The following is a 27,720-nucleotide window of genomic DNA, read 5'->3' as shown; positions in this document are numbered from 1 at the left end:
AACATCGTATCTCTGCTTCCTTGTCCACTCTCTCCAACCGCTACGCTTGCTCTCATCTCTCCCTTCCAATCTGGAATCTCCACCATCCATGCTGTGCGCTATGCGTGCTGTGCGATGCCACGACACTACACATCCCCTTTACTTCAAAGGACATCTCCTCATGATCCTTATGACTCAGCATAGTCACTCAAATATCTGGATCTTCAGTAGCTTCTTCCAAACCTCGATGTCGTCAGTGGTACATGTATTATCTGACAAGGAAAATGTGCTGCCAACACATGGTGCATCACCTCTAACACCTCTCTCACTCCCATCACCATTCTACCGCCTGCTTTCATCAACCTCCTTCGTCAGTATCATCACCCTCTCCTTGTTCCACACTCTACTATCCTTCGTTCTCAAAGCATGTTTGAACACTTCAACAAACTCAATGGGTTTTGATCATTGACATCCATCCTCCCTCCCTCAACACAACCAGTAACTAAATTCTGACCCAACACTCAACACACGGCACCTTCAATCTTTTGAAATGTCTATTGTCTTGCCGCAATTTGTAGGTTAATTGCCTTTCTGTTACGGTCACCTGGCTCCCACAGAGGCGTCGATCTGGACTGGACAGCTGCTGTCTCCACCAATGTGTCGCATAGGGCCGAGATGACGGACTGGACTGGCCCACCTAGCTTTGTTTGCTTGGCCCGTAGGAATATTCTTCTGCGAATGGAGAAAGGGAATTAACCACCCGTGGAGTTGAGCGTAAATCCCCCCACCCCGCTGTTCTTCCCACTGATCACCTTTGATGTCCCCTCTTATAGTCTCACCTGATGGTTTGAAAAGATGAGCTCTCCATCCTGCATTGAGCACAGGGGCACGTATATAGCCAGTTGCTTCACTGGCTTGAAGGAATTGGTGAGTTCCAGAACAATATTGACTCCGATATTCCCGGCAAGACGCTGTAAGCATGTAGTTCGTAAGAGTTCAAATGCTTGACTTTCACTCTTGTCCGATTCCTTGCAGGTTGCAGCTTGACCCTACTGAAGAGTTCCTCGTGGCAACCGGTAATATTCTGGTAAGGATTTATATTATCCAACACAGTTCGATAAAATAATGTCCATATGTAACCTGCTGCTTTCTCCCTTATTCAGGCGCTGAGAGAAAGTATGAAGTCTCGGGGAATAATGCCTCCGGCGGTAAAATCAGGTACGTTTTTTTGTGGTGAGGAGGGTTCCCCTTGTTAATCCCTTTGTTTCACCTTGCAGTCCTTTTGTTTCCCCTTAGGGGCCGGGGTTCGGCTAGGATGCAGTGGGAGCTGCGCCGACCCGTGAAGAGGAATAGTACCCCCGGTGGTAAAATCAGGTAAGTCTATGGGGGGTATTCCTCTGTGTATTCCCTTGGCTCACCTTGCTGTTTTTGTCTTCTCCTTAGGTGCCGGAGTGCGGAGGGAACATGCAGGAGGATGCGGTGGAATGTGAAGATGCTGCGAAGGCCGGTGAGTTCAGCGCAGCGCTGCAGCAGGTGAGGCGACGCGCATAAAATAACTTCTTTCTTCCAGCTCTAAGGCGCGATGGATCGGGAATTTAGGTAAGGATCAAAGGTATTGCTCTTGTTCTAACGTTTTCTCCTTCTTTCTCCCTTTTTCTAGGAGCTCCAAACTCGAGGTGGGCGTGGCAGAAGACTGGATGCAGGCTTGCAGGCATGGTGAACGTTACGCTGCTGGATGATGAATAACGCGAAGCTTGTGCTGCTCTTCGGGCGTGGTTTAAATAGCCTCCAAAGTAGTTCCAGGTAAGTATTCGTCCCCAGCCCCACTCAAGTAAAAAAATAGTCCCTAGGTAAAATAGTACCTTCCAAGCCTCTTTTGGCTTGGAGCTCTTGCAGCATGGTCTGCATCAGGTAAGTTTGCAGCATGGTCTGCATCAGGTAAGTTTTAATCTATGCGCCTGGCGCCTATGGTGCCAGGACTGACTCTCCATATGAGCCTGGCGCCATAGGCACCAGGACTGCACCCAAATAGCCCCTAGCAGGGGTTGTTGGGCTTGCTTGGGGTAACTTGATGCCTGCTTACAGGGTTGCTGGTCTTGGTCTGGGTCCCCGGGGGTAGGCATCATGACAGCACTCCCCCCCAAGGCCCCTCCTAAAGTCGTTCGTCCCTGTGGTTTCGGTTTGTCTGGGAAATTTTGGTGGAATTTTTTCACCAATCGGGGTGCATGAACATGGTCACTAGGTTCCTGTGACCTTTCCTGTGGTCCGTAACCTTTCCAATCGATTAAATAAAAAAGTTTTGGCTTAATCAGCTTGGAGTCCAGGATTTTCTTAACTTCAAATTCGGGTTCTCCGTCTACAAGGATGGGGTCTGGTGGCTTGGTTAGTCTTGTCCCTGGTTGTACTGGCTTCAAAAGTGACACATGAAAGACGGGATGAATTCGCATATTAGCAGGTAAGTCCAACTTGACAGCCACCGGGTTGATAATGGCCTTAATAGAGTAAGGTCCCAAATATCTGGGGTTAAAGGTCCGTGTTCCCTTTAGAAGTATATGTTTTGTGGCTAACCATACTTGGTCCCCTATTTGGTATTGTGGAGAATCACTTCTATGCCGATCAGCATCTTTCTTATATTTTTCTTTCGCCTGTTTTAAATGTGTAGTTGCTTCCTTAAAGGCTTGTGGAATCGTAGCGTGCAGATGGTCCACGGCGGCCATTTCTAAGTGTTGGGGTGAGTCAAGGTCTGAGGTTCGACGATGGTGCCCATATAAGGTATAAAAGGGGTTTTGTCCAGTTCCAGAGTGTACTGAATTATTGTATGCATATTCCACGATCCAAAGAATGTCTTTCCAATTACTCTCCGTCTGATGTAACATACAACGCAGATATTGTTCGAGAGTCTGGTTGGTCCTCTCCATTTGACCATCGGTCTGGGGGTGGTGACTGGTCGATAACCTCACATCGATTTGCGCCAATTGACAGCATTTTTTCCTAAAATGTGAAATGAATTGACTGCCCCGGTCAGAGACCAATACGGACGGAAATCTGTCTATGCAAACAATGTTTTCGAGGAACTCCTTGGCCAGGATTGAAGCAGAAGGTAATCCCTTTAAAGGAATAAAGTGGGCCATCTTGGAAAAAAAGATCCACAATAACTAGAATGGTGTTAAATCTATTGCATGGGGGTAGATCAGTAATAAAGTCTAACGATAAGGTGTGCCATGGTGTAGGCGGAATGTCTAAAGGTTGTAAGAGTCCAGCTGGTTTTTTCTTTTGACTTTTATTTTGGGCGCAAATGCCACAAGACATCACAAATGATTTAATATCCTTTCGCCAGGTGGGCCACCAGAATTGTCTTTTAATTTTAGCTTCAGTTTTTGCAATACCTGGGTGCCCCTCCACAGTGCCTTAAGTGGCACTACAAAATGAGCCGGGGCTCATCAAGGGGGCATGGCCTAATGGCGGGGGTACTGCTGGCCCGTCAGGCCACGCCCCCTTGACGAGCCCCGGCTCAATGGGCTACTGGCACCCCTGCCAGGCTGCCGTTTGTAGAGATCAGCACCCTCTCCCCATGGCGGAGAGGGTGCTGATCTCTGCATTTATGTTCAAACGGCTTGCCTGGCAGGGGGAAGCCCTCGCCTATTCACCCTTAATGGTGGCACCGGCCCTAGCCAGCTGGGCAGGGGCAGCGTCACCATTAAGGCTGAAAGGGTGAGGCCACTGCAAGCTGAGGCCGTTTTCCCCTGGTCTGAAACTCCCGCGAATACGCGGGAGTTTCAGAATTAGGAAAACAAGACCTCTGCTTCCAGTGGCCTCATGTTTTCTCCATAATGGTAGTGCCGGCCCACGGGCATCTCTTGCTTAAAGAGATGCCTCGTGGGTGCGGCACCACCTTTATGGCTAAAAGGCATTTTTTTCTACGTCTGAAGCTCTCCCACACGAGCGAGAGCTTCAGGCTGTAGAAAAAAATGCCTTTTCGTGTAGTGGCCGGGGCTGCCAGGGGAGATTAGTGGGCCCCGGCAGGGCCCCGCTTCAAAATGAAATTTCGGAGCCTGCCGGGGCCCAGCCCCGGCTGGCCCCGGCCCACTTAAAGCCCTGCCCCTCCATTAGGGTATCATGATAACGGGAAATGACTAGCTCTTGAAGTTCCTTGTGTGGCAGAAATAGCCGCCCTTGGTAATAAGGCAGATCATTGGTGACAGAGTAGTCCGGGCCTTTCTTTACCCAGTCCTGCAAGGCTGTAGGATGAAAGAGTTGCTGGATCTTTACCTGAATGTCCTCAAGTGTCTGTAGAGTAGTCATGCCAAGAATCCTTTGTTCGGGAATTATAGGTACTAGTTCTGGGTTCGGGATAAGGCGTCTGCTTTACCATTCTTATAACCTGGTCGATAGGTTATCACGAAATCGAACTCGGCAAAGAACAATGCCCATCGGAGTTGACGTGACAATTGGGCCTTGGCTGTCTTTAAATACTGTAAGTTCCGGTGATTGGTGATCACAGTAATGGTATGCCTGGCACCGAGAAGATAGTGCCGCCAAGCCTTGAAGGCGGATTTAATGGCTAATAACTCCTTATCGGTAACCGCATAGTTTAACTCGGGTGCCGAGAACTTTCTGGACCAAAATGCTAATGGGTGAAGCTGGCCAGTTTCAGGGTCCTTTTGAGACAGGACAGCTCCCATGGCTAGACTGGATGCATCAGTTTCCACTATGTATGGAAGTTCAGGGCGGGGGTGCTTTAATACAGGTGCAGACGTGAATTTCGCTTTCAGCTCTTGGAAGGCATTTTCAGCTTCTTTAGTCCACATAAAGCGTTTATTTTTTCGCAAGAGTGCTGTGATGGGATGTACAACATGTGAAAAGTCTGGGATGAATCTGCGGTAGAAATTGGCAAAGCCGAGCATGCTTTGTACTCCTTTAACTGAACTTTGTGATGGCCACTTAAGGATTGCATCCACCTTTCGTGAGTCCATTCGGACTCCCTTTGGGGTCAGGATAAACCCAAGGAATTCAGCTTCTGTGGCATGAAAAACGCATTTTTCCAGTTTTGCATATAGTTTGTGCTGGCGCAATTTCTCAAGGACTGCTCGGACGTGCTTCACATGGTCAGATTCTGAAGAGGAGTATACTAGAATATCATCGATATATACGACAACACAAACGTCAATGAGTTCACGAAGGACATCGTTCATGAAGTATTGGAAGGCTGCAGGTGCATTGCACAACCCGAAAGGCATCACCTGGTATTCGAATAACCCATACTTAGTGCGGAAAGCAGTCTTCCATTTGTCGCCCTCTTTTACACGTACCAGATGGTATGCCCCTGGGAGATCTAATTTAGTGTATATGCAAGCGTCCTTCACTTGGTCTAGTAGTTCAGGGATCAGAGGCAATGGGTATCGGTTCCTAACAGTTATCTGGTTCAATGCGCGGTAGTCTATGCATGTTCTGAGGTCACCTTCCTTTTTGGGCATGAAGAACAAAGCTGAAGATGCAGGGGACTTAGATGGGCGAGTAAAGCCATTGGCAAGGTACTGGTCTAAGTATTGTCGTAGGTGAAGGTTCTCAGGTTCCGTAAGGGCATAGATCCTGCTACAAGGGGGTTGTGCACCGGGTATGAGATCGATTTGGCAATCGTACGATCTGTGAGGAGGTAAGGTGTTTGCCTGTTCTTTTTGGAAGACATCCTGGAATTCTTGGCATTCAGGAGGTAGTTGCATGACTGCTGTGGTCACTGTGGCCAGGCCTGCGCTCAGATTTTTCTTTGGGTAACAGGTTTGCACACAATCTGGGAAGGTTATTCTCTTCTCTCGCCAATCAATACCAGGATTATGTGTTTCCAACCAAGGTATTATTTGGAACTGTGGGGCCTTGATTAGATCAAACATAATAGTCTCTCGATGCCCATCCGGACCCAATAATGTCATCTCTGCGGTGGAATGAGTTACAGGCCTAGAGGCAATTTCAGTTCCATCGACTGTGGTGATGACATCTGAGGTGGTTTTTCGGCAGAGAGGCAGATTCATCCTGGAAGCCAATTCGTAGTCCACATAGTTTCCTATGGCCTTGCTATCAATGTATGCCCTTACTGCGTGCATACGCGATGGCTGCCCTGGATCTACGAGGACCATTGGTATGATGAAATGTGAGGTCTGAGTATCCTTCTTACAGCTCGGCAAGCGGACCTCTACGCTTGTCGGGCGTGGTCGTTTCCCGAGTCTGACTCCATATGGCTTTTATCAGCAGCTCCTACCACCTTCATGGGTGGTTTTACAGGGTAATCCCGTAGAAAATGCCCAGAAGTTCCACAATATAGACACAATTGCATTTGCCGTCTCCTTTCTCTTTCCTTCTGGGTTAAGAGTCCTTTAACCCCTCTGATTTGCATGGGTTCTAAAGCATCTTCTCCTTTGGGGTTAGCGTGGGTTTTGACCAACACCCTGTTCTCAAACTTGGCTCGATCAGCCTTTCTGTTCTGAAGTCTGTGATCTAACTGGACCACTAAGTCTATATATTCAGCACAGTCTTGAGGTGGGTTCACGACTTGAGCCAAGACATCCTTGAGTTCTCCTCGAAGCCCTCGATGAAATAACGTGATTCGTTTTACCTCAGGCCATCCAGTTTCCACTATCAACCTATTAAAGGTTGCGATGTAAGATAGAAGGTGCTGGTTACCCTGTCGTAGGGACAAACGTTTGTTATCCAGAGCCTATCCATGGGAGTGCCGGGCAAATAGTCTTTCCATGCTCGTTTGAAAGCCCTGAAAATCCCAAAGAATTGGGTCATCCTGAGTAACTAGTGGAATTGACCAATCAGCTGCACTGCCGCTGAGATATAACAATGCAAAGGCTACCTTGGCTTGATCGTTTGGAAAGGCTCCAGGTCTGCATAAAAATGCAAGCAGCATTGATTCATAAACACGGCAAACCTTTTGGGATCTCCAGCAAAGCCTTCGGGTGGAGCTAATGGAATATTTCCAGGTAGGTTTACGTGCACAGGGTTACTCGATAACACCGGAGCTGGATTTCCCCCAGAACTCGGTAGGGGTGCTTGTCCAGCCTGGCTTTGCAATAGTTGCCTAGCAAGGTCTGTTACACCTAATATGGTTATCGGTTCTGTATCCCGACTCTCGTTTGCTGCGCGAGCTCTTCCGGGTGGTTGCAGAACAAGCTGCAACGCTCTAGCGTTTTTGCCGGAGCTCAACCGATTGTTGGCCACTCCCCCAGGCTTCCGCACAGTATATCCGGACATTCAACCTGTGGCAACGCGCGTTGCTTCTCTCTTCCTGAGTAGCTGTACTCTCCGTAAGTTCATGTTAGAATTCAATCTGATTCTACTCATTTACTTTCCTCACTTCTTAGTGCTTTACTCTGTTATCTCTAATAGCTCATGACGTCCTTTATTTCTTCCTAGTTGAACCAACCGAGCTTCCAGCTGATTGTCTTTCCACCATTACGGGTTTTGTTAGTTTCTTCATAGGCTCTTTCAGGTGCGTTACTACGTACTTATTCTTAAGGCCCTTTACTTTTAATAATCATTCTCTGGATACTCTTTATCATTGTTCTTATCCTATTTTTCCCCGTAGCACTTCTGATTCTAGCTACAGCACAAGAAGAAGTAGGAGATTCTACCCGGAAGTACAAGAAAGGGATTTTCCTTTGGTTTATTGGCCCTGGCGGTAAGAGAAGTGATTTAGTGTTTCTAGTCAAACCTATTTGCACAAACTTGGAAGATTAATAACCTTATCCTTCTTAGCTCACTTAGATTAGGAGTGAGCCTCTACCCGCCTTTCTCTTACATTTAGGATTGGCCAAATAACACCCAGGTATTCCTTGTTTTCACCCTATTCTCATTTCCTATCCTTTCTACTCTCAAGTATTGACTAGTCTATTACCTTTTGTATTGCAACACCCAGTTTCCTGTTCCACTGACGATTTACCAATGACCTTTTGGCTGAGGCACATCATCCTAGCAGTCCTCAGGGTTCTACGAACCCTAGCAGCCCAGCACAGGGTTTTTTCCCCCGTTGGGGGTTTTCCCTGGGGGCTCCTTTACATCCCGACTCTTGGAGCGGGTATTGAAGGGATCCCTAGGAGGAACCTCATTAGTCTTTAATAGAACAATCTTAACCTCCAGGGAACAATCAAGTCTTGAGGTGGGTAATATCTTGTATGTTGACACTTGTGTTTGATGATAAATACGAAATTGGAAGTTAGACATTACAGCAAGCAATGCCCGATTGGCCTAGAACTAAGGGTCAACATACAAGTATATTATTGATCATGGACCAGCAGATCCAGCGGTTGATAACTGCAATACAATCTTTGACTGCAGAGGTTCAGAACATCAAGCAGGAAAATGCCAATCTGCGGCAGACCCAACAGAATCAGCAACAGGCAGCTCAATATGCGGCTCAACAGGCAGACGTTAATAGAGTACCTCATTGTTCTGAAGTCCCTCCGGGGCCCTTGCCTGGGGGTCAGTTTGATGGAAATCCGCACAAGATTAAGGAGTTTCTTGATGCCTGTTCTATTCAGATTTCATTTAAAAAAAATGTTTTCATACGGACCGGGATCGAGTTGGATATATGATATCCCAAATGGTGGGTCCGGCACTAGCCTGGGCCACTCCTCTGGTTGCGACAAATAACATCATTCTTGACTCCTATCCGGCTTTCTGTAACAGTATTAAGACAATGTTCGGAAGGCAGCAGATAAGAATTGCGGCTCAGGAACATCTGCTAGATTTAAGACAGGGAAATCAGGACATTGACTTATATCACCAGATTCAAACAAATTGCTAGTGAATCTACTTGGTCAGATGATGCCCTTATTTCGGAGGGGCCTTTCAGAGGAGTTGAAGGACGAGATTTCTAGAGTATCTCGTCCAACATCCCTTACTGAGTTAATTACACTTATTATGCAAATCGACTACAGATTGAAGGAAAGAAGTAGTGAAAGGCATAAAGGGAAATTCACTCGTACTTTTTCTACTCCTGCCTCTACCAATAAGGGGACAAATTCTGAAGAACCTATGCAGTTAGGTGCAACAGGGAGAAGACCCCTTCCTCCAGAAGAAACGGCTTGCAGAAGGTCACAGGGGCTATGTATGTATTTCGGTTCTAATACGCACACGGTACAAGAGTGGACTGTTGCGCCTCCACGAAAGTCGGGAAACGCCAACGCCCGGCCGTAGGAGGAACCGCGGTCCGGGATCCTGTTTCTAATCCAGGTTCCTCCACCCTTTTGCAGACTTTTCAAGGCAGCACTCCACCGGCCACGAATATGTTGGTGTTACGTGTGACATTGACATTTGGAAATCATGTTCTACCTGAAGTATCTGCTCTACTGGATTGTGGCGCAGCTGGGATTTTTATTGATGATGGCTGGGCTATGCAACATCATATACCCAGGATGGCCAAGGCAGAGGCTGTTCCAGTAAAGAGTGTTGATGGTAGCCCACTAATCTCCGGGCCTATTATCAGCCAGACTGGTCCGATATCAATGGTTATTGCAACTCATCAGGAGATCATTACTTTGGATATAATACGAGCAGCTCACTATCCCATTATATTGGGATTACCATGGCTTCAGAAGCATAACCCCTTCATAAATTGGATGGCTGGTTCATTCTTTTTGGGTTCTGAATTCTGTTTAACTCATTGTATCGGTCACACGGAGGAGGGGTCTTTAGAATTCTATCCTCAAGCTGAAGCCCTTAGGCAGAGTACTTGCAGACTGGCAATGTCGCTTAATTTTGTAGCAGGTCTCCCTATAGAATATCAACAATTTTCGGAAGTTTTCTCCCCCGTGGAATATACACAACTCCCACCTCACCGGAGAGATGATTGCGTCATTGATCTTATCCCAGAACAACCACTACCGTTTGGCAGGATGTACATTTTGTCCACAAGGAGGTTTTGAGAGACTATTTAGACACTAATCTAAAGAACGGATTAATAACTGAATCCACCTCACCAGCAGCAGCGTCCCTTTTCTTTGTTCCCAAAAAAAATTCTACGGAGCTTAGGCCGTATATAGATTTCAGAGGGTTGAATAAGATCACCATTGCTGATAGGTATCCCATGCCTTTGATTCCGGATATCTTGGAGGCCGTCAAAGGAGCAAACATTTACACTAAATTGGGTCTTAAGGGCGCATACCACCTCATCAGAATAAGAAAGGGTGACGAGTAGAAGACTGCCTTCTGGACCCCTTTTGGACATTTTCAATATCAAGTCATGCCATTCGGGTTATCCAATGGTCCGGCGATCTTACAGCGATTTATGGACCATCTATTCTCAGATCTATTGCTTCATTATGTCATAGTTTACCTTGATGACATTTTGGTATTTTCTAAGAATAATTCTGAACACATGATTCATGTTAAAGAAGTGTTACAAAGGCCACTGAATAATCATCTATATTGCAATTTTGAAAAGTGTTCATTTCACCAACCTAAGGTAACATACTTGGGTTATATTTTGTCTGCTCAAGGCATTGCTATGGACCCTGAAAAGGTTACTGCTGTTCAAGATTGGCTAATTCCCAACTCATGCAAGGACATTCAAAGATTTGTGGGATTTTCAAATTTTTATCGTTGGTTCATACCAAACTTCTCTGCTCTGACTCAACCCCTTACCAACCTTCTGAAGAAAGGTGTTCCATATCTCTGGACCGAATTGACACAAAAGGCCTTTGACACTTTAAAAAGAAGATTCTCCACAGCACCTATTTTAAAAGCTCCCAATCAATCCCGGGGTTTCATCATCGAGACAGATGCATCTCAGTATGCTTTTGGAGCGGTTCTTTTACAAAAGGATGAACAGGATGTAGAACGACCCATTGCATACCTTTACAAAACCCTTTCAGCGGCAGAACTGAATTACACTGTTCTTGAAAAAGAATTGCTGGCCATTAAAAGATCTTTCGAGGAATGGAGGCATTTGTTGTTGGGAGCCCAACATCCAACAGAAGTACGAACAGACCATCAGAATTTACGGATTCTGCAATATGCTCAAACCTGTAACAGCCGACAGGCTAGATGGGCTCATTTTTTTCCCCTTTCAGAATTGTATTTACTTTTATTCCTGGGAGGAATAATTTACAGCCAGATGCCTTGTCTCGTAAGGATGGTCATCTCAATCTGTCGACTAGACCTGAACGTATCTTTCCTTTTCTAGCTATGAGTTTGGTCAAACTCCCAAATTTCGTACAACGTCTGGAACAACATTCTGGCCCCTCCACCTTGAAGTCACTCACAAAGAATGAACAAGGCACCCTTAGTAAAAAGGAGGGATGTTATTTCAGGGGTAATCAAGCATATGTACCGACAAAATCATTACAAAGAGAAGTTCTGGGTATGTTCCATGATTCTAGGACGGCAGGCCATTGTGGTTATGCTACCACTTATGAATTAATTTCTCGACACTTTTGGTGGCCATCTCTCAAGGAAGACATTCGTAGTTATGTGGAATCTTGCCCCCATTGTTTACAGTCCAAAGGTCCTAGACATTCTCCTTTTGGGACTTTGGTAAAGATGCCGTTACCTGTGCGACCTTGGCAAATAATCTCTACTGATTTCATAGTCGAACTACCACCCTCAAGAGGATGTTCCACCATTATGGTAGTGATTGACTCTTTCACTAAAATGGCTCATTTTCTAACACTGGCAGCATTACCATCGGCAGCTTTGATGGCACATACTTTTATTTCTCGAGTATTCTCCCTACATGGTTTACCTGAAACTATAATCTCGAATCGAGGATCCCAGTATACTTCTAGATACTGGAAACATATTTGCCAAAGATTGGTGATTACTCGAGCGTTAAGTTCAGGTTATCACCTGCAAACCAATGGCCAAACTGAGAGACTGAACCAGACATTGGATGGTTACCTAAGGAACTACATTTCTGCCACTCAAGACAATTGGAAGGATTTGTTACCAATTGCTGAGTATGCCTACAATAACTCTTATCACTCTGCTATAAAGACATCTCCATTCTACTGTACCTATGGGTTTCATCAGCGTCATTTCCAGTGAAGAGACCCGAGGAGAATATAATTCCGGACATTGACTCTTTATTAAAACAGATTCATCATGGCCAAGATATCGCTAAGGAAGCTCTGAAGAATACCCAGGACAGAGTGAAGCGGTGTGCGGACCGACATCGAACCCCTGCGCCAGGATTTAAACCAGGGGATTGGGTTTGGCTTTCTTCTAGGTTTCTTCCCCGACATTTGAGACCTTCTAAGCTTTCACCTAAATGTATGGGTCCCTTCCGGGTGGTGGCTCCCATGGGGACAGAGGCCTTCAAACTGAAACTTCATAAAACATGGGCACGCATACATCCGGTTTTTCATGTTTCTCAATTAAAACCAGACCGACGGAGTGCATTCCATCCCCGTTTCTCCACTCGGCCTGCACCAGTTATCACATCCACAGGACAGGAGTATGAAGTCTCAGAAATTTGCGACTCCCGCCTACATCGTGGTAGACTCCAATATTTAGTTGACTGGAAGGGTTACACCGCATCTGATCGGACCTGGGCACCGAAATCAGCGGTTCATGCACCACAATTGATAAGACGTTTTCATCAGAGACACCCTGGAAAACCAGGGGAGAGTAAATCTAAGAGGGGGCATACTGTTACACCTAATATGGTTATCAGTTTTGTATCCCGACTCTCGTTTGCTGCGCAAGCTGTTCCGGGTGGTTGCAGAACAAGCTGCAACGCTCTAGCGTTTTTGCCGGATCTCAACTGATTGTTGGCCACGCCCCAAGGCTTCTGCACAGTATATCCGGACATTCAACTGTGGAAACGCGCGTTGCTTCTCTCTTCCTGAGTAGCTGTACCCTTCGTAAGTTCGTGTTAGATTTCAATCTGATTCTACTAATTTACTTTCCTCACTTCTTAGTGCTTTACGCTGTTATCTCTAATAGCTCGTGACGTCCTTTATTTCTTCCTAGTTGAACCAACCGAGCTTCCAGCTGATTGTCGTTCCACCATTACGGGTTCTGTTAGTTTTTTCAGAGGCTCTTTCAGGTGCGTTACTACGTACTTATTCTTAAGGCCCTTTACTTTTGATAATCATTCTCTGGATACTCTTTATCATTGTTTTTATCCTATTTATCCCCGTAGCACTTCTGATTCTAGCTACAGCACAAGAAGAAGCAGGAGATTCTACCCGGAAGTACAGGAAAGGGATTTTCCTTCGGTTTATTGGCCCAGGCGGTACAAGAAGAGATTTAGTGTTTCTAGACAAACCTATTTGCACAAACTTGGAAGATTTATAACCTTATCCTTCTTTAGCTCACTTAGATTAGGAGTGTGCCTCTACCCGCCTTTCTCTTACATTTAGGATTGGCCGAATAACACCCAGGTAATCCTTGTTTTCACCCTATTCTCATTTCCTATCCTTTCTACTCTCAAGTATTGACTAGTCTATTACCTTTTGTATTGCAACACCCAGTTTCCTGTTCCACTGACGACTTACCAACGACCTTGTGGCTGAGTCACATCATCCTAGCAGTCCTCAGGATTCTACGAACTCTAGCAGCCCAGCACAGGGTTTTTTTCCCCCCCATTGGGGGTTTTCCATGGGGGCTCCTTTACGTTCCGACTCTTGGAGCGGGTAGTGAAGGGATCCCTAGGAGGAACCTCATTAGTTTTCAATAGAACAATCTCAACCTCCAGGGAACAATCAAGTCTCGAGGTGGGTAATATCTTGTATGTTGACACTTGTGTTTGATGATAACTACGAAATTGGAAGTTAGACATTACAAGGTCATCAGTTCGCTCCTTTGACAAAATCAGTTCTCTCCTAAGGGCATTGGTTTCTTGACGGGCGGAATGCACTTTAGCCTTCAGTTCCCCTAGTAATTGGGCCAATTGGTCAGTCTCTGAGGTATCCATAACACCAGGGTGGGAATTAGTAGGTAGGCTTCGCGTTCTTTTACGCTCACCTGCCTCCCACAGAGGCGTTGATCTGGACTGGACAGCTGCGGTCTCCACCAATGTGATGCGTAGGGCCGAGATGACGGACTGGACTGGCCCACCTAGCTTCGTTTGCTTGGCCCGTAGGAATATTCTTCTGTGAATGGAGAAAGGGAATTAACCACCCGTGGAGTTGAGCGTAAATCCCCCCACCCCGCTGTTCTCCCCACTGATCACCTTTGATGTCCCCTCTTATAGTCTCACCTGATGGTTTGAAAAGATAAGCTCTCCATCCTGCATTGAGCGCAGGGGCGTGTAGATAACCAGTTGCTTCACTGGCTCGAAGGAATTGGTGAGTTCCAGAACAATACTGACTCCGATATTCCCGGCAAGACGCCATAAGTATGTAGTTCGTAAGAGTTCAAATGCCTGACTTTCACTCTTGTCGATTCCTTGCAGGTTGCAGCTTGACCCTACTGAAGAGTTCCTCGTGGCAACCGGCAATATTCTGGTAAGGATTTGTATTATCCAACACAGTTCGATAAAATAATGTCCATATGTAACCTGTTGCTTTCTCCTTTTTTCAGGCGCTGAGAGAAAGTATGAAGTCTCGGGGAATACTGCCTCTGGCAGTAAAATCAGGTAAGTCTTTTGTGGTGAGGAGGGTTCCCCTTGTTAATCCCTTTGTTTCACCTTGCAGTCCTTTTGTTTCGCCTTAGGGGCAGGGGTTCGGCTAGGATGCAGTGGGAGCTGCGCTGACCCGTGAAGAGAAATAGTACCCCCAGTGGTAAAATCAGGTAAGTCTATGGGGGGTATTCCTCTGTGTATTCCCTTGGCTCACCTTGCTGTTCTTGTCTTTTCCTTAGGTGCCGGAGTGCGGCAGGAACATGCAGGAGGATGCAGTGGAATCTGAAGATGCTGCGAAGGCTGGTGAGTTCAGCGCAGCGCTTCAGCAGGCGAGGCGACGCGCATAAAATAACTTCTTTCTTCCAGCTCGAAGGCACGATGGACCGGGAATTCAGGTAAGGATCAAAGGTATTGCTCTTGTTCTAACCTTTTCACCTTCTTTCTCCCTTTTTCTAGGAGCTCCAAACTCGAGGCGGGCGTGGCAGAAGACTGGATGCAGGCTTGCAGGCATGGTGAGCATTACGCTGCTGGATGCAGAATAACGCGAAGCGTGTTCTGCTCTTTGGGCGTGGTTTAAATAGCCTCCAAAGTAGTCCCAGGTAAGTATTCCTCCCCAGCCCCACCCGAGTAAAAAAATAGTCCTTAGGTAAAATAGTCCCTTCCAAGCCTCTTTTGGCTTGGAGCTCTTGCAGCATGGTCTGCATCAGGTAAGTTTGCAGCATGATCTGCATCAGGTAAGTTTTAATCTATGAGCCTGGCGCCTATGGCGCTAGGACAGACTCTCCATATGAGCCTGGTGCCATAGGTGCCAGGACTGCACCCAAATAGCCCCTAGCAGGGGTTGTTGGGCTTGCTTGGGGTAACTTGATGCCTGCTTCCGGGGTTGCTGGACTTGGTCTGTGTCCCAGGGGGTAGGCATCATGACACTTTCCCTGATGTTGTCCTTCACCTCACTCAACCTCACATTCAGACCTTCCACATCACCCATCCAACCTGGAAGCAATTTAGTGTTGGGTTTCCTCCCCCTGCTCACTTCGAAAGGAGAAACCCCTGTAGTGCTATGAGGCAAGAACCTATGGGCCAACATTGTCCTTCAAAAAACCTCCTTCCAATCTTTCCCATTCGACCATGCCCACCTGATGGCTTCCTCAATCACTCTTTTGTACCTCTCCACAATACCATTAGTTTGGGGATGATATATGACAGTGGTTTTGTGGACAATAAATCTATCTTCAAAGTACTTCTCCTTTTCTCTAGACTTGAATTGTGAGCCATTATCAGTCAATACCTCTTCTGGGTAGCCCTCACGTTCACACAATTCTTCAAGAAAATCAATCACCCTTCTAGACGTCACATGTGGGGTCATCGCCAGTTCTGCCCACCTGGTCAATAAATCAATAACCACAATACAATATGTCTGTCATCCCCCACTCCATACGGGTCCAAGCACATCAATGGCTAACTTCTTCCATGGTTGGTCCAGGATATCCATAAACACCATTGGATACTTTTCACTCATACACCCATTATCAATGTTTATACAAAGGATACAGTTCCCGACGCTCCTCTCAATCTACGTGTCACATGCAGGCCACCAATAGGTACTCCTTATTCTGTGCTTGGTCTTTACAATTCCTTGATGGCCTTCATGTCCAAGGCGTATCACCTTCTCCCTGATTCACTCAGGTTGCACCAATGTGTCTTCTCTCATAAAACAGCCATCTTGAACGTAAAGTTCATCCTTCACGTTCCAGAAGCCTTCTACTCCTGCCTTTGCATTTTCTCCTTGTTTAAGCCTCCTTCCTGCAAATTCTCAGTCAAACATTTACGTGCCTTTCAAAATCTCTTAGTACCACTCTACCCCTAACTACTTAGAGTTTAGAAGGCCGGTCAAAACCTATCTATTTTGAACTTTCATGGGGCGGTCTCCATCTCTCATAGCACCATGATGCCTTTGGGTGACTGTGCGCTTTACAAGAATTATTAACATAACATAACATAACTCTTGCTTTGATATTGCGGTATCATATATCTCACAAATCATCTCCTGATCATCATTTTCATCCGCAGTGTCCATATTGTTTGTCATTCTCGATAAACAATCTGCTGCATAGTTTCTCACACCGGGATATATGTTACTGAAAAATCTAACTCCTGTAGCCTGGATACCCATCTCCTTATCCTGCCTGATACTCTATCCAAACCTTTCGTTGAGAAGACTGCCACCAACGGCTTGTGATCCGTATGTAATATAAATTTAACTCACCAGACAAAACCTCTGAATTTGTCTGCAGCCCACTTGATGGCAAAGGCTTCCTTCTCAATGGTTGCATAAGCTTTTTCTGCTCTTTCAAGCAATCAAATGCAAATGCTATAATATACTCCTTTCCTTCATGGAACTGTGTCAAGACCGCGCCTAGTCCCACATTACTGGCATCTGTAGTGATCACTGTGCGTCTCCCTCTTACATAATTTCTTAAAGCTGGTGCTTGTATCTGAATTCATTTTCACATTATTCATCCCAAGCAAACCTCTTGTTCATCTTCAGCATGTTCCTTAGAGACACTGTGCGATCGGCAAATCCTTGTATGAACTTAGGGTAATATTCAGCCATACCTATAAAGGTTCTCAGTTTCTCCTTGCAGTTAGGCTTGACCATCTGTTTTATTGCATGCACCAGATCCTTCTTTGGCATAATCCCTTCTTTAGAGATTATTGGCCCGATTCATGGAATCCATCGCAGAAAAGGCGCAAGAGTCACGCACCGAGAAGGAGCGTGCGCCACGTGTGCGCCAGCCATGGTGCAAAGAAACAATTGCGCGGCACGCTTATTCATGGATTTCCCAAGGCATCACTAGCTCAGGAAGGAAAATCAAGCAGCACCAGTAACGCCCCCAATACGCTCCCACGCGCAGTAAAAAGCCAGCAAAATGCCTAAAACAGCACAAGCCCCTGTGCCATCCCTGGTCCAGCATACAGCCCCCCCAGCCAAATCACATGAAAACTCAATGCGGACGGGTCATGCGCTGAGTTTCCATGCGATTCCGCTGGGGTGCGTCCGGGGTACGCAATGAGTTTCCACGCGATTTGGCTATGGTGCGTCCATGGTATCCAATGAGTTTCCCCGCGATTCGGCTGGGGTGCGTCCGGGGCATGTGCTGAGTTTCCACGTGATTTGGCTGGGGTGCATCTGGGGTACATGCTGAGTTTCCACACAATTTGGCTGGTGTGAGTCTGGGGTGTGCGCTGAGTTTCCACGTGTTTTGGCTGTGGTGAGTCCGGGGTACGTGATGAGTTTCCATGCGATTTGGCTGGGATGCATCCAAGGTACAAGATGAGTTTCCACGCAATTTGGCTGGGGTGCGTCCGGGGTATCCGCTGAGTTTCCACGCGATTCGGCTGGGTGCATCCGTGGTACCCCATGAGTTTCTACGTGATTTGGATGGGGTTCGTCTGGGGTACGCAATGAGTTTCCAAACGGTTTGGCTGGGGTGCTTCCGGGGTACGCAATGAGTTTCCACACGATTCGGCTGGGGTGCATCCTGGGTACACGCTGAGTTTCCACGCAATTACTCCATCTGCACCCCAGCCAAATTGGTGGAGACAAGCACAAATCCTCTGGAAGCTGACCCCTCCTCACGGGACAGCCACACACCAGCCCACATCATCCGTGACCACACCCCACAGGCAGACCACATCAAATGGTAACCACCCCATCACCCGTGACCACACCCCAAAGGCAGGCCACACCACAGGGGATCCCACCAGCCCCCATCACTTTTGAACACACCCCGCAGGCAGCCCACACCACATGTATGTATGTAGGTATGTATTTATTTTTTGTATAGCGCCAATAGCCCGTGGGCATCAGGGTCCCCCCAATCAACCGTGACCACACCCTGCAGACAGCCCACACCACATGGGACCCCCCTCAACCCCCATCACCTGTGAACACTCCCCGCAGGCAGCCCACACCAGATGGAATTCCTTCATCACCCATGAGCACACCCCACAGGCAGCCCACATCAAATGGTAACCACCCCAACACCTGTGACCACACCCCAAAGGCAGGCCACACCACAGGGAATCCCCCCAGCCCCCATCACTTGTGAACACACCCCGCAGGCAGCCCACACCACATGGGACCCCCCTCACCCGTGGCCACACCCCGCAGGCAGCCCACACCTCATGGGACCCCTCTCAGCCCCCATCACCTGTGAACACACCCCGCAGGCAGCCCACATCAAATGGTAACCACCCCATTACCTGTGACCACACCCCAAAGGCAGGCCACACCACGAGGAATCCCCCCAACCCCCATCACTTGTGAACACACCCCGCAGGCAGCCCACACCACATGGGACCCCCATCAACTGTGACCACACCCCACAGGCAGCCCACACCAAATGGGACCCCCAATCAACTGTGACCACACCCTGCAGGCAGCCCACACCTCATGGGACCCCCCCTCAGCCCTCTTCACCTGTGAACACACCCCACAGGCAGCCCACACCACATGGAATTCCTCCATCACCCATGACCACACCCCGCAGGCAGGCCACACCACATGGGACCCCCCAAGCCCTCATCACCTGTGAACAAACCCCGCAAGACATCCAATACCACATGTGACCCCCCATCACCTGTGACCACACCCCACAGGCAGCCCACACCACATGGGACTCCCCCATCAATTGAGATCAAACCATGCAGGCAGCCCACACCACATTGGACCCCCCCAGCCTCCATCACCTGTGAACACACCCCGCAGCCCACACCACTTGGGACCCCCCATCACCCTGACCACAACCCGCAGACAGCCCACACCACTTGGGACCCCCCATCACCCTGACCACAACCCGCAGACAGGCCACACCACATGGGACCCCCCATTCCCCATCACCTGTGACCACACCCAGCAGGCAGCCCACAACACATAGGACACCCCAACCCACAATACCTGTTACCTCACCCCGCAGGCAGACTACACCACATTTGACCCCCATCACCCATGACCACACCCCGCAGGAAGCCCACACCACATGAGACCCCCATCACCCGTGATGGCAACCTGCAGGCTGGCCCCGCCTCATGTTCCCCCCAACACCTGTGACAGCAACCTGCAGGCAGACCCTGCCTCATGTCCCCCCAACACCTGTGACGGCAACCTGCAGGCAGACCCCACCTCATGCCCCCAACACCTGTGATGACAACCTGCAGGCAGGCCCTGCCTCATGTCCCCCCAACACCTGTCAATACACCCCGCAGGCAGGCAATTCCTCCATCACCCATGACCACACCCCGCAGGCAGGCCACACCACATGGGACCCCCCAAGCGCTCATCACCTGTGAACAAACCCCGCAGACAGCCAATACCACATGTGACCCCCCATCACCCGTGACCACACCCCGCAGGAAGGAAGCCCACACCACATGGGACCCCCATCACCCGTGACGGCAACCTGCAGGCTGGCCCCGCCTCATTGTCCCCCCAACACCTGTGACAGCAACCTGCAGGCAGACCCTGCTCATGTCCCCCCCAACACCTGTGACGGCAACCTGCAGGCAGGCCCCACCTCATGCCCCCAACACCTGTGATGGCAACCTGCAGGCAGGCCCCGACTCATGTCCCCCCAACACCTGTCAATACACCCCACAGGCAGCCCACCCCACCCCACATGGGAACACTCCAGCCCCCATCACCAGTGACCACACCCCGCAGGCAGCCCACACCACAAGGTATCCCCCCATCACCCATGACCACACCCTGCAGGCAGCCCACAACACATGGGACCCCCTATCACCCGTGCCAGCAACCTGCAGGCTGGCCCCGTCTCATGTTCCCCCAACACCTGTGACGGCAACCTGCAGTCAGGCCCCACCTCATGCCCCCCCCCCACACAACACCTGTGATGGCAACTTGCAGGCAGGCCCCGCCTCATGTCCCCCCAACACCTGTGACGGCAACCTGCAGGCAGGCCCCACCTCATGTTTCCCCCAAACACCTGTGGCGGCAACCTGCAGGTAGGCCCCACCTCAAGTCTCCCCCCCCTCAACACCTGTGACGGCAACTTGCAGGCAGGCTCCGGCTCATGTCTCCCCCCACACCTGTAACGGTAACCTGCAGGCAGGCCCGCCTCGTGTTCCCCCCCACAACACCTGTGATGGCAACCTGCAGGCAGGTCCCGCCTCATGTCCCCCCTAACATCTGTGTAGGCAGGCCCCCCATACTGGACACCACTTGCATGTTGGATGCTGACATAGTGACACAGGTTCACTCCAATGATGGTGTGTTTATGAACTTCCTTACTGTGTAGTGACCCCACCCTTAACCTCCTCCTCAGCAAATATAAAACAAACAAAAAAAAACACACACGTGGCCCACAAGCTTCTGTGTCCCAGCTGATCACACACAATTGCATACTACAACCATATCCCAACATCCACATCACAAAAGTGTATGTCAAAGTGAGGCCCAGCATGAAATGTGACAACGTAATGTCAAGAATCCACATGTACAAATACTCACACTGTGACAGAACATAAAGCATCCTAGATATGTGTCACAGAAACAGACATTGCAATGGCATTTCATGGCATGAGCATCAATGAGCACACATCACCTGAACCAATAACCCCCTAAACACACAAGTGATTTCACATGCTGGTGAAGCTCAAAGGCACATTGCATTATGCATCAACCAAATTCGGTGCCAAAATAGTAAACACATCACTCTCACATCACTCACTCAACACACCACCCACACAAACACACAGAGGCCCAATACACATTCATGCTGCATATGTGAAATCAAATGGCAACACAGGGTGCACGCTCGAACTACACCCAAACACCCATACACTTCAATGCACACTAGACCATGACCCATGTAAATGAACGTCAAACATGATTTATGCCGACATGTGTGCACACACATCAACAACATAGGTCATCATAATGGACACAGAACAGAGTAATGAAGCATCAAATGTTTCAAAAAATGGCCAACCAAACACCACTTTGACAAAAGTTCTGAAAATATATTAAAAACCAGTATTGAAATCATACTCATCTACATGAAATAATTAAATAAAACGTGAAAATAAACAAAAAGTAATTTTCTCCAAATGAAAAAAAAAGTGTCTGCCCAAAAAATTGGCAAAATCCAAAATGAGGTCCATGTCCTAAATGAATATCCAAATGAAAATCACAAATAAAAAGAAATCCATTTCATCATGGGTAACACAAATGGAAAAAAGTCCACTATGTACAAGTAGTGGTCCATTGTCCCTAATGCATTAAAAATACTTTTTCAAAACATTCCACAAAATGTAATCACAAAAAGATAACTATGACAAAAAGAGGAGAGGGGCGGACTCCAGTTCCCTGCACAACCTTCTCAGCCACTGGTGTTCTCCTCCTACCGGTTTCTGTGCCATTCACATCGTCAGAGAGGCAGTTTTAGCTTGCAGCTCACACCAAGTGCAGGTGTTAACACTCAATGATGATTCTGCTGCAAGGACTTCTGGTAGCTGTAGTCATCAGGTTTGCAAGGAACAAGCTCACACCCAATCTCACAGTGGGGAAAGGGGGGGAGAGTAGCCCACAGTGAGGCACTCCAAAGCAGGGCATGTGTCACCCCGGTGCAGCCCCTTTTAGATTTTGAAGATTCCACACTTCAAAAATCCTGGAAATGTGATGAAAAAGAGGAGAGGGGCGCACTCCAGTTCCCTGCACAGTAAACCTCCTCAGCCACTGGTGTTCTCCTCCTACCGGTTTCTGTGCTCGTCACATCGTCAGGGAGGCAGTCTTAGCTTGCAGCTCACAGCAAGTGCAGGTGTTAACAATCAGTGATGATTCTGCTGCAAGGGCTTCTGGTAGATGGAGTCATCAGGTTAGCAAGGAGCAAGCTCACACCCTCCGGTTCCCCCTCGAGGGCTTGCAGGAACACCAACATTCTCCTCTCAAACTCCATGCAAGTCTCCTCAAGGACCTCAGTCCGCCTTTCAGCCCAACGCAGTGAAATCTCTGCCCTGGCCATGGTGAGTCTAGCCTCCCATGCTCGCTGCCGATCTGCCCCGATATGCTGGCCCAAACACACCATGTTTGCCTCCTGCCTGATGGCTGATTCCTGCCTCTCTGCCACTGAAAGCCCCAAGGCCTGTAACCTCCTACTCCGAGCCTGCTGCTGCCAAATAGCCCAGTGCCTGTGCCTCAAGACAGTATGCGGGATGATGTCAACCCCTGGGGCCGTCGTTTATGTGCCCTGCTTCGTGGTGCCTGCTCTTCGTCCATTGCCACAGCTCCTGTCGCCAGCTGGATCTGCGCGGTGATCACCGTGGCTGATCCAACTTCGGCCCCCAACTCTGGCAGGGTTGGGATCTCCACCAGGGGTTGGGACAGGTACACAGGGGGCCCTGGTGGTATCTGGGCCAGAAGACGGCAGGGAGGACGACTGGCGCACAGAGGAGGAAGACGAGGAGGGGGTCACATAAGTGGCCAGCCCACGCACCCATTGCAAGACCAGGAAATTTGCTAGTCAGTTCAAGAGACGGCAGACCTCATCGTGATGACTTGCAAGCACGCGATTGGAAGCCTGCACATCATCACGGATGATGCCTGTCTGCTTCATGACACCGGCTAGCACAGGTTTGCGACATCCGCAGGTATTGGTGTTTCTGTTTGCATGGAAACATCCGCCACCTGTGGATGGGTCCGGCCTGAGGCATGCCCGCAAGTGCATTCTGATGTAGTCGCAGCCCCAGGGGCAGGAATAGGCACAGGCCCCTCCACGGTGACCTGCACTGACTCCTGACTCAGAGCCTGCACTCCACCACTCACACCCACGTCATCAGACCCACTAGGCCCCATCGGCTGGGCTGATGCAGCCTCCTTCTCCTCCCCCGACAACCTGGATGCATCCGCACCGTCTTCTGCAGTGCCTTGCCCCTGTGTGGGCTCACCTGTCCCTCTCACTGCTGAGGAGTCCACGACCACCTTCGCCCTCTTGGACCTACCCTCAGCAGCTGCGGCCGATGGCTTGGACACGGCACCAGTCTCCTCGCTCCCTGAAGATGGCAGTACCTGGGAGTGTGACTGGGCCTTGCGTCTGTGCCTGGTGGAGGTATCCCTGCTGCCTTGCTCCACAGCGTCTTCTCCGCCCTCTTCTTCCATCGTCGCTGTGGATAGGGAGACATTGGGGGTCATTCCGAGTTGGGCAGTAAGGGATACCGGGCACCAGTAATCCCTTACCGTCCAATTCCGAGGTCCCCTAGCGGGAACCGTAAAGGACGTTTGGTCTGACCACATGTCCTTTACGGGTCCCGCTAAGGGACCAGGGCGCTAATAACTGGCCTGCTATTCGCGGGCCCGTTATTAGTGCCTTCCCCATTCCCACTGAGCCCTATGGGTTACCGGGTCCTCCAGGGTCAGAATGACCCGGTAAATCCCCTTTCAGCCTCACTGGACCCGGTATGGGAGGCAGCCATGGAGCTAATAGCACCATGGCTACCGCCCAACTCGTAATGACCCCCACTGAACACAAGCATCAGGGTACTGAACATATGTCTGTTTGTCACAAAGCAAATGTACATGAGTGGCACCGTTAAAGGCCACAACCATCATCACCATCCACGACACACAGGTCAGTGCAATTGACACACATGCACAATCATGTCTGTCATTCACAACAGACTATCACATCCCTGCACAAGCCACTGTCTGCAGCTCAACATTGTACATTCACCTCACATACCTCATGGCACATAGATGGCTCACTCACACACATCAGCTGACAGTCATGAAGCAGGCCATGGAGCTAGCACGTCAGAGTGCACAAGAGGTCAATTTGGCAGCATGAGTCAATCACACAATCTAATGCTAAAGTGACATACATCCCAGAGTGTTGGCCAGTCACACACTCACTCTTCAGTCACATCCACATATGCACCATGCATGTCCATGATGTTGGCAAAAGCACACATGTGTGACACCTCTCACATGGCCAAGTCCAGACACATGAAACCAATCATGTGCACGTTGTTACTTGCTGCCGCGCATCACACGTTGCTACACAAACACTGTTGTTGTCACACATGCTTGAATGGACTCACATGCAGCACTGTCTGGGACATGCACATAGACATATGTACCAGAGACATACCAGACATAAGGCCAAGGTACACACTCCAACCATATATCAACATGCACATGCACTATGGTGGACAGGTACACATGGACACTTATCTGTCGACTCCAGACGGAGTTCCAAATCCCTGACCTGGGCATACAGCGCTGGGTAGACCCGCTCCAGCACCCACTTCTTGTCAGTGGTCAACCTGCCCCGGCACCCCTCTTGGTCCATGCCAGCCTTGAGGAAGCGCCGGGCCTTGTTGCGGGTCCTGGCTTTGAAGTCCTCCCAGCGCTTGTGGACATGGATGTAGTCATGGGGTGCCACCCCTCTGCGTTGATGGCACCCATGATGTCCGCCCAGATCTTCCTCCGTCCTTCCTTGCAGACTTGCAATGGTCTTTGGAAGAGGGCATCATAATGCACCGAGACTTGATCCACCAGGATATCAACTTCCCTGGCTGAGAAACTGACAGCCCTCTGCGTCACTGCTTGGGGGTTGCCATTTGCCTCTGATGATGTTGCCTCAGACATGGCAAGCCCTGATGCAGGTATGGGTGGGCAAGGTGGTCCTAGTGTTGAGCTGTGGAGCGGTGGTCTGGCACGTCGGGAGTCTTCTGGATCAGCAGATGTGGTCACAGGTCCAACGACAGGAGCTCTGGCAATGGCTGTACAGCAGGCACCAAAATTGCAGGGCACGTGGGCAGCAGGCACACACAGTGGACAGGCAGCAGAAGATGGCTCGGAGGAGGCAGCTCGGGGCACTTGGAGGCAGGTAAATTGGCTGGTAGGCAGGAGCGTGGGTCTTCCGTTTTACTTGCGTGGCCAACCGGAAACAGAGTGACTACGCACGTGAGGAAACAGTGTGTTAGCGTGGATTTAAAGGAAAGGGCCAACACGCGTAAGTTACGTGACACGCGCTGGACGTTGGGCGTTAGCATACAGTATTGGGATAAATCAGTGCGCAGGAGACCATCACACGCTTGTGCTAGCGATAGCGGACGGACGTGTAGAGTTCTGCGATTGTAGCGTTTCCACACGATCTGTACCCTACAGCGAGAGTGCAAGCTTTTTCTTTTTATGGGGGATTTGCTTCCACGCACACGCGCATGCATTTTGATTTTTGTTTTTGAGGCTGACAGTGAGTCGCGTATGAATTTTGCATACTGTGGGATCCCCCATGTCTCGTGTACCCCCATTTTCAAGGTCATACTACCCTACGTGTCCTTCGCGTACGCAATTTATTGTGTTGGTGGGTGCAACAGCATACTGCGTTAGGTTTTTACTTTACATATGGGTTAACGAGGGGTCACGTACACGTAGTTTTCGCTTTTGGGGTGCCTGTCCATTACGCAGCCTATTTATTTTTCCCCAGGGGTTACATTGAACATTGTAGGAGCACACTGGTATGTTTACCATCACATACACTGCCCCCTCACTGAAATTGCCCAGGACAATTGATATCTGTGCCTCCCATTGCACAATTCCATCAGTGCCATGAGTGGGAGGGCAGCAAGTGGGAAGGGTGGCCAAGGTGGATGTGGCCAACATGGCCAGGGACATGCAGGGAGAGCTGTGCTCCCCACCCAGCAGGGTCAGGGAGATGCAGCTGATGCTGATGTCCCCAGCACCCAGGGTCCTGGGGAAGCTGTGTCATCTGCTGTCCCTTCCAGCCAGGGTCAGGAAGCTGCAGGGGTAGCTGCAGCACCCGCCACCAAGGCTCAGGGTCACTCAGCCAGCCCTGTTGTGGTCCAGGAACAGGTCTACAGGGACCCAGGTGCAGTAGTCCCTGTCTCCAAGGGGAAGGGACGTGTTGGGAAAGTGGCGGCCACCAGCACCAGGGGTACCAGAGCAGCAGTTTCATCTGCTGTCCCTACCAGCCAGGGTCAGGAGGCTGCAGGGGCAGCTGCAGCACCCAATGCCCAGGCTCAGGGTCACACAGCCAGCCCTGTTGTGGTCCAGGCACAGGTCCCCAGGGACCGAGGTGCAGTAGTCCATGCTCCAAGGGGAAGGGGCGTGTTGGGAAAGTGGCGGCCACCAGCACCAGTGGTACCAGAGCAGCAGTTTGATCTGTTGTCCCTACCAGCCAGGGTCAGGAAGCTGCAGCAGCAGCTGCAGCACCAGCCACCCACACTCAGGGTCACACAGCCAGCCCTGTTGTGGTCCAGGCACAGGTCCACAGGGACCCAGGTGCAGTAGTCCCTGTCTCAAGGGAAAGGGAAGTGTTGAGGAAGTGGCGGCCACCCGCACACAGGTATGGATACCTGCAAGGCAACCTCCTGTCCAGACCTTGTGGGTGATGCCATAGCCCAGTCTACCAGTGCTCCAGCCCCTACTGACCCAAGTGGTCCCAGCCACTGAGGGGCTGCACCGTCTTGCAAGAAGGCAAAGCGTGCAGTAGCGGGACAGGCTCCAACCCAAGGCACGGCACAGGAGACCCACACGAGGAAGAGGAGCTTCAGTGATGAGGAGCTTAAGATCCTCGTGGACTACGTGCAGGAACACAAATGTGACATGCTGGTGCGGGCAGTGAGCACACATACTCATGCTCAATGTATGGCCCACTGGCAGCTCTTCACTGATCTATTAACGCCTTGGGCAATGAGTGGCACACAGCTTCTGAGGCATTGATGCATTGGAATGACCTCCGACGCCGAGCCAAAGAGAAGCCGGGTAGCGCCTAAGCCTCTACTCTGGTGACTGGAGGTGGGCCACAAGAAGAGGACGATGGATTGCTGTGATTGTCCGGCAGTTCTTCCTGTATTTATATGACTGCCATGGGTGGGCATTTCATGGTGGACTGACACGTGCCTGTTGTGCTGTAAACTGCATACATAAAATGTGGTGCTACCGTGACACTCGTCCTCACCGCACATTAACATTCCTTCATGTCACTTTCTGTGTAGCTTCTCGTGGCCTTCTTCCTGCACCAACCTGTGATGGTGGGTAGCCTGTGTTCATCTTCCACTCCCCACTATCCTTCACTATTCACAACTGTGACGTTTCTGAGAGGTCACCCTGCCAGATGCACCTCCTCAGAGGTATTCTT

The 27,720-nt window shown here is 49.6% G+C and overlaps 1 pseudogene; it reads left to right on the top strand.

The window, feature by feature from the left end:
* The first annotated feature begins 8,261 nt into the window (after positions 1-8,261).
* LOC138580020 (ferritin heavy chain, oocyte isoform-like) overlaps positions 8,262-27,720 on the top strand; it is a 61,323-nt pseudogene continuing 41,864 nt past the window's right edge.

This window comes from Ambystoma mexicanum, chromosome 3p (genome assembly GCF_040938575.1).
Source record: "Ambystoma mexicanum isolate Mex_15411 chromosome 3p, UKY_AmexF1_1, whole genome shotgun sequence".
Classification (NCBI taxonomy): domain Eukaryota; kingdom Metazoa; phylum Chordata; class Amphibia; order Caudata; family Ambystomatidae; genus Ambystoma; species Ambystoma mexicanum.
This window is presented reverse-complemented; position numbering and strand designations above follow the sequence as displayed.